Source organism: Neomonachus schauinslandi, chromosome 6, assembly GCF_002201575.2.
Source record: "Neomonachus schauinslandi chromosome 6, ASM220157v2, whole genome shotgun sequence".
Classification (NCBI taxonomy): Eukaryota; Metazoa; Chordata; class Mammalia; order Carnivora; family Phocidae; genus Neomonachus; species Neomonachus schauinslandi.
This window is the reverse complement of record NC_058408.1, coordinates 154,263,860-154,271,001: the sequence shown is the minus strand read 5'-3', so window position 1 is coordinate 154,271,001 and position 7,142 is coordinate 154,263,860.

The following is a 7,142-nucleotide window of genomic DNA, read 5'->3' as shown; positions in this document are numbered from 1 at the left end:
CGGCCTTCCCGCGGGCCCTGCGCCCGGCTCCGCGCGCCGCTCGGGCTCCGGCTCGGACTCGGGTTCGGCTCCGGCTCCGGCTCGGGCTCGGCTCCGGCTCGGGCTCCCGCTCCGCGCGCCGCTCGGGCTCGGGCTCCGGTTTGGGTTCTGGCTCCGGCTACGCGCGCCCGGCTGCCATGGCAACGTGCCCGCCCCCCCGCGGCCCCGCCCTCGGCGTGCCGCCCGCGCGCCTGCCGCAGTGTCACCCGAGCGGGGGACCCGGTGCCTGGGAGGACCGGGGGTCCCGGCACTCGCAAGGCCCTGCTCACTTTGGCGGGCGCTGGGGCACGAGTGGGGGCTGCGCGCTCTTGGGGACGCTGTCTCTCGGGGACGTCGGCCGCCTTCTGTAGGCCGCTCGGCCTGTGCGCGGCGGACACCGTTTGGGGCGGGGCCCCTTGTGTGGCCGGTGTCCTGAGCGACGCCCCCGCAGGCTGCTGCCTGGGTGTGCTCCCACCTGGGCCCCCGGAGATCGAGGGCCGTGGTCCACCGCTAGGAGAGCTCTGGGTGGGTCGTAGACTCTCCGCTGGGGCCCTCCGGTCCCTCCCCCGCCGCCTAGGGGCGGGGCTGCCGCAGTCTTCGTTGGGGGTGGCGCCTGCAGAGGCTCAGAGGCTCGCGGTTGGGGGTGGGGGAGCGGAGAGGGGAGAGAGGGGGCTGGAGACCCGGCAGGGCTCGTCTGAGCAGCTGGGGTCTGGCCTGCCTCCTCCCTTGAGCGAGGGTCTCATGGATGCCGTGCTGGGAGCCACAATTACGGTTTCTTTCCGACCTTGCCAGCCAGCCTTGGTGCAAAGGAGCCCCAAAGACCAGACAGCCCCTCCCCACAATTCGGTGGTTCCGCTGTCTCCCGATTAACCCCTTCGTTCCCCCATTTATGGTCCAGTGGCTGGACTTGCTCCAGCAAGGGGCGAGCCTTGCCCCAAGCTGGGGCCCATGGTTGTCTGAACATCCCGGATACTCTCCCAACCCTGGCAAAGGGCCAGACAGCACCCCCTACCAGCCTTTCCACAGGAGGTGGGCATGGTCCTTTCCCGCCTCCCAGCAGAGCTCTGGGTCAGAGCCCCATAGGAGAGCAGATGCTACTGGCCAGGCTATCAGCTTCCACACTTGGCCAGCCCTATCCTCACATCCTTGCTTGGCCAGGTACACAGCAGGCGCTCCATAAATGCTCCTGTGTGAATGAGCCAGGGCTTGTGGCAAGGCATGCAAAATCCAAGCGTTCACTGGGACACTAATTCCCAATATCCTGTGCTTGGGTCAGGTCACTGTGACCCTGGGCCCTGGCACGTGACGCCCAAGCATGTGGGGGCACGCAAGTCACGGGACAAATAGGCCTCAAGCTGGTAGCTGGGTGGTCAGCCTCATCCTGTGCAAAACGCTGGTCCTTGAACCCACCCGAGTCAACTAAGCTGAAATTGGGTGCAGCTTTTCCCCTTCTGGGGGTGCTGAAAAGCTCAGAGTAGCAGCCAGGGCTGGGTGGGTGGAGGTAGCGGGAGCAGGAGAAAAGCCACCTCACAGCTGTGGGATGTGGGCCAGCTGTCTGAGCTGTCCCTGTGGGCACCACACAGGGCCTCAGAAGGAGGGAGAGGGAGGCCGGTGGGCTCTGGGCTGCACCCCCACCCTCAGACCCAGTCCACAGAGCTGGGCACCCCGGCTGCCGGGTCCGTCTGCTGCAGGGTTGGGGGGGGCGGGCTGGTGAGACCTGGATGTGGCCAGCCCTTACTCACCACCCAGACTAAGTGCCCTTCGTGGGGGCACAAAGGCTGAGCTACAGGGACCTCGTGGAGGTGGGCTTTGTCACCTGGTTCTCTGGTCACTGTGCACCTGGCTGAGGGCGCAGGGTTTAGGATGGGCACTTAGGCACTGAATGGGAGGGGCAAAGATAATCCCACTTCTGAGGAGCATTCGTCATATTTCAAGTGTTCTGGGTCTAATGACACATCGTCTATTTGATGATGCATCCAATTTGGGTAAAATGCAGAACATGCAGGCTGTTGATGTGGGCACTTCCCATCTCCTGGGTCAGGCAGACTGTTGCTCCATGGAGGGGGACCAGGAGCATGGGTCAGTGCGGAAGGGCCAAGGGGGAGCCCATGGGGCCACCCCGCAGGTCCTTCTTTTACCTCCCTGCTTTCATTTGTAAGTTTGTGGTCCTTGGTCTTCCTTGTTCAGTGGCATGATGTCATCTCCACTGGAAGCTTTGTTAGTCTGAGTGTTTGCATACTTGCTTGCTTTTGTAAGCTTTGCTCCAAGAAAGGATTTGGTACTGGCCCTGTGTTCTGGTGCCTTGAACATAAGTAGAGGCTTCATTAATGTGGTTGGATGAGGCATGATTCTTAACATCAGAGCAAGTCTTGATTAGGCACTCCAGATCTTCCAGAGCTGATGAGCCCACATATGTGTGAGGACATCCAAGTAGCCCCTGGGTGTCCATTCAAAGTTAACTCCCAACCCAGTTTCAAACCGTGCCAAGAATCCTCACGAACAGACACTGGAATGGCCTCTCAGCGTTGGCCTGCATGCCTGCCCCTCCCCCACACCAGTGTGTCCTGCACACGCCCAGCCGGCCCGCCTTCTTCCTGAGGATCCACGGGTGACGTCAGAATCCTGCTCCACGGTGAGGCCATGACGTGGGGGTGCCCCGGTCTTCTTAGTGGTCCCTGACCCAGCAGAGCACACTCTGCTCACCTGTCTGCCCCACCTCACTTCCCTGCAAGACCCTCCATTCTGTAGATCCTGGCCTGAGCTGCCCTCCCTGCCTCTGGCCTCTGCCGTCCACAGACCTTGCTCCTGATCAGTGCCAGGTCCGAACGCCCCTGACGGATGCTGTCTCCTGCAGAGTTCCATGCTTGTCTCTGGACCCTTGTCCTACTCAGACACTGGCAGGACTTTGCTTCGTTCTTCTGAGCCCCAGGTCTCCTGTAAGGGGGGGGGGCTCCCTCCTGTCTTAAGGCGTGCAGTCAGCGCTCAGCCTGACCAGTCTGTGGCTGATGTGAACGGAGCGGGGGTCTTCAGAGTCTTGGCTCTCATTTTCCCTGAATGAATTTTGAAAAGTTGTCAAACTGCTTGCACATTTTGAAGTCAACATTTCAATTTTGTAAGAAATCACAAATGTAAATAATTGCAAGGAATGGAATTTCTGGTGTGGTAAATACTGATATTTTGGAGTAAAACTGTTACTCTTGTCAATGTATCCAAGAAGCTAATTACCAAAATGTTGGGCTTTTTTTTTTTTTTTACATTTAAGTATGCTCTACACCCAGCGTGGGGCTCAAACTCACCATCCCAAGATCAAGAGTCGCATGCTCCACAGACCTGAGCCAGCCAGGCGCCCCAATACCAAAATGGTTTTGATGCCCAAGGTCAGTCATTTAAAAAAAAAATCACATAAACATGTTCTTTACCAGTCCAAAATCTTCATCAGAACATTTTCCTTTAAACTTATTATAGACATCAAATTTTGGCCAGAATTTTATCCTACTGTGATATCTTTTCATGCTTGAAAGTTTCTATAGTTCCCCCATCACACTTCTTTGCAACAAATACACATGTAGGTTTTAGTAAATCAAATATTCAATAAATAAGAAAATTTAAACGTTTTTTTGGTTTGTTTGTTTCCAGGGACCATAAGACTTATTTTACAGTCTTGAAGTCTTTCGGTGAAATAAACGACCATATTTGTTCTGGGGGTGGGAACACACACCCAAGGACCATGGATTACTAACGTGGCTTCTGTTCGGGGAGCCTGAGCCCTCCTAATAGTCTGTGCTGTCACTCTAGCTGTCACTATGTGGCTGTCATCCTGTGGCTGTTACTCTGTGGCTGTCATTCTGTGGCTATTACTCTGTGGCTGTCATTCTGTAGCAGTTATTCTGTGGTTGTTACTCTGTGGCAGTCATTCTGTGGCAGTCATTCTGTGGCTGTTACTCTGTGCCTATTACTCTGTGGCTCTCACTCCGTGTCTATCATTCTGTGGCTCTCACTCTGTGGCTGTCATTCTGTGACTGTTATTCTGTGGCTGTTACTCTGTGGCTGTCATTCTGTGGCTGTTACTCTGGCTGTCCCCTTTTCCATAAAGACACAAGTCATATTGTGTTATAGCTACAAAGCACTTATTTCCAAATAAGGTCACACTCACAGGTGCCCAGGGTTAGCACTTCAACATGTCATTTTGGGGACACAATTCTACCCACCACAGTGTCCTCAGAGCGGGCCCTGTAACCATAAAGACCCTGTTAGCACCCCTGCAAGCCTGTTTGCTGGACTGGGAACTCTGCGAGGGCTGAGAGCAGCACAGTCTATGCCCTGGAGTGCGGTGTCGGGTGCAGCCCCTGGCTCGTGGCCTGCTCCGTGCTGCTCTGGGCAAGTGCTTAGGCGGGCTGTGCAGGTGTGTGTTTCCGTTGAGCTGTGAAAGCTTCAGAAAGCAGCCTTCTGGGGCAGGCAGGGCCCTCTCCTGGGGGAGTGTGTGCAGCCCACAGCTGGGGGCTTTTGTTCCCTGGGCAGGAGAACCCTGGCCAGTGAGTGTCCTCGTTTGTGCAGTTATGAGCAGCCAGGACGACCGTCCTGTGGGGTGTGGGCTGGCTCCCGTGATGGCCCAGGTGTGGACTGGAGCTCCCGGGCCCAGCAGCCCGCACCCCCCCCCGCCCCGGCCTGGTTCCCCAGCTGGGCTGCTGCTGTGCCAATTGCAGATGTAATGATCAAAATCCACTGCAGCGTGTTTTCTTGTGTTTTCACTGCATGCTATTCATGATGATTTCTGCCAAGGACAAATGCAAGCATGGGCGTCTCAGGGCCTGACTCTGACATTCCAACGCCAGACGGTGGCAGGTGGGGTGGGGACTGCCTGTGCGGGGTGGGGGGGTGGGGTGGGGGAGTTGGCGGCGCCAGATGCCTCCTGCCCCACAGTTACTGTTGGCACGTCTCCCCTTCTTCCATTGCTCAAGATGCTCTGTAATTAAGAAGCCCTCAGTTACTCAGCGTGGGCTTTGGGGTGCATTTGGAGGGTCCCTGCGAGGGTTAGCCCTTCTCTACAGCCGGGAACCGGCTGGAGCTTCTGTCCTGGGTTTGTAATCAGGGAGCACCTCGCCTGGGAACTAGAGCGTCTTTTCCTTGTTTCTATTCATGGAACCGAATTTCAAACAGGGCTTTTATGGGTTATTGGGACCCCCTGCACCCAGAGAAGGGGGCAATGGTCACTCTGTAACATGAGGTTAGTTCATTCCTTCGTGAGGCAGGGCCCCTCGAGATTCCTTGGCCAGTAGACTAACACTAGTCCATTATAAACAAACATTGATCTTTAAAAACAAAGTCCCAGAATTAATTCAACTAAGCCCAGTTTAAATGCGACGTTGCCAGGAGCTTATTGGCTATGCTGTTCCCTAATGCATGAAGGGCAAAATCGATTTTACACGTGGGTCCCTATAAATAAAATGCTAAAATGCTGTCACCTTTCCTGGATAGATGCTTCTATTTCTTAAAAACTAGCAGAATACTCCATTTCACTGACTTCAGTGGGAAATGTTCCTCAGAAAAAGATGAAAAGACTTGGGACTCAGACGCTGATGAGCACAGGCGGCAGTCCGGAAGCCTGGGAGCCCTGGGGCAGTGGGAGCCCCGGCCTGCGCATTCCTTCTGTCCTGGCGTCTCCCTCTCCTCTTTGCTCCAAACTGCACACAGTTGTCTTCCTTTTGTGGACGTCCTATGATGTGTCCTCTCCGGCTTTCCCAAAGCTTCCGCGGGCCACGGCTCTGGGGACATTTCCACAGAGCCCCAGGACCCAGGCCAAGCTCCGTGGCCTCCCCAGAGGTCCACTCGGCCACCGACAGCCAGCGTTTTCAATGCCGGGCTTGGGAACGGGCTTTTCCTTTTCTACCAGGAGTTCGTCTTATCATTTACCCCCAAATACCAGGTCGGCTTTTCCCTTGACTACATCTGAGGACGGTTGGCCGTGATGTGCCGATTCGTCTCTTCTGGGAAGTGCTCTTGGCCTCCCCCCGGGTCTGAGGCTGACGTTTTCATACAGCTCTGGAACGAATTCCACGTGTTTATGAATAGTCCAGACATTTATATTCACCTGCCTCAATTTCTGGTGCGTCTGTAGGAAGTGAGAGAATTCTGTCTTTGCTCATCCTGGTGTCTTTAGCTCAGTCTGGAGAATTGGAAGAGCTTTACCTTAAGAACGTGACTGATACCACTTCCCTCCACATCACTCTGCCCACACCCATGTGTCTGCCGGCGCTGGTAGTCGCTGGGGCCCCCGCTGCTCAGGATGTGAGGGTGTGCAACCCGTGGGGAGCAGACAGAGACGGGGGAGAGGCCCATGCAGCAGGAAGTCAGCGGAGAAGGCCACAGGTGCGTCATGTGAAAATCTGTCCCTCCTTCACGCAGGTGCTGCTGGGGGTGCCGGCTAGGCCCGGGGAGGGTGCTGGTCTCAGCGCTGCTCTGTCGGAGTGGCCAGAGGGAGTTAGATGCCAGGGCACGTGGTTCATGGATGTTCTGGCTCTGGCTTGTCCTGGCTGCGTGATCCGGGGCAGGTCACTCGACCTCTCTGAGTCTACTCACAGGGTGTGACATCAGCATTTGAAAAGTGACGTGTGCAAGGCACCTGGCCTGCACACGTCTTCAGTATACGCTTGGCGCAGGGCATGGGGACATCAAGGAAGCCCCCCCCCCCCCCCGCCCAGATGAGAACAGCAAGGCTGATTCCTCAGAGTGCACCGAACTGGGGGTCCATGACACGTGTGTGTGGCAGGGGAGTGGGAGACATCATAGTGGGAAGGGGGCTCAGGTGCCCGATGGAGGCTGGGGGCAGGGTCCTCTGATGGGCTGGGGAGCTTGGCTTTCTCCCATCATCGGTCCTGAGCTATAAGACAGTGGGAGGGTGACAGAGTCAGGGAAGCAGTCTGTCACTGAGCTGGTTGCCGTGGATGCTGTGGGGGCAAGTGGTGCCCTGTGTGGTCCCCGGCCGTCTGCTGTGGGTTCAGTCTGTCTCCTGCATGCCCAGCGGGTCCCGGGGCCCCAGCCTCTCGGGGGTCACCCCTCCCCCAGTGCCTCGCTGCCTGGAGTCCCAGCTCAGGCTGCAGGGACAGCCATGGAGCACTTTGTAAACT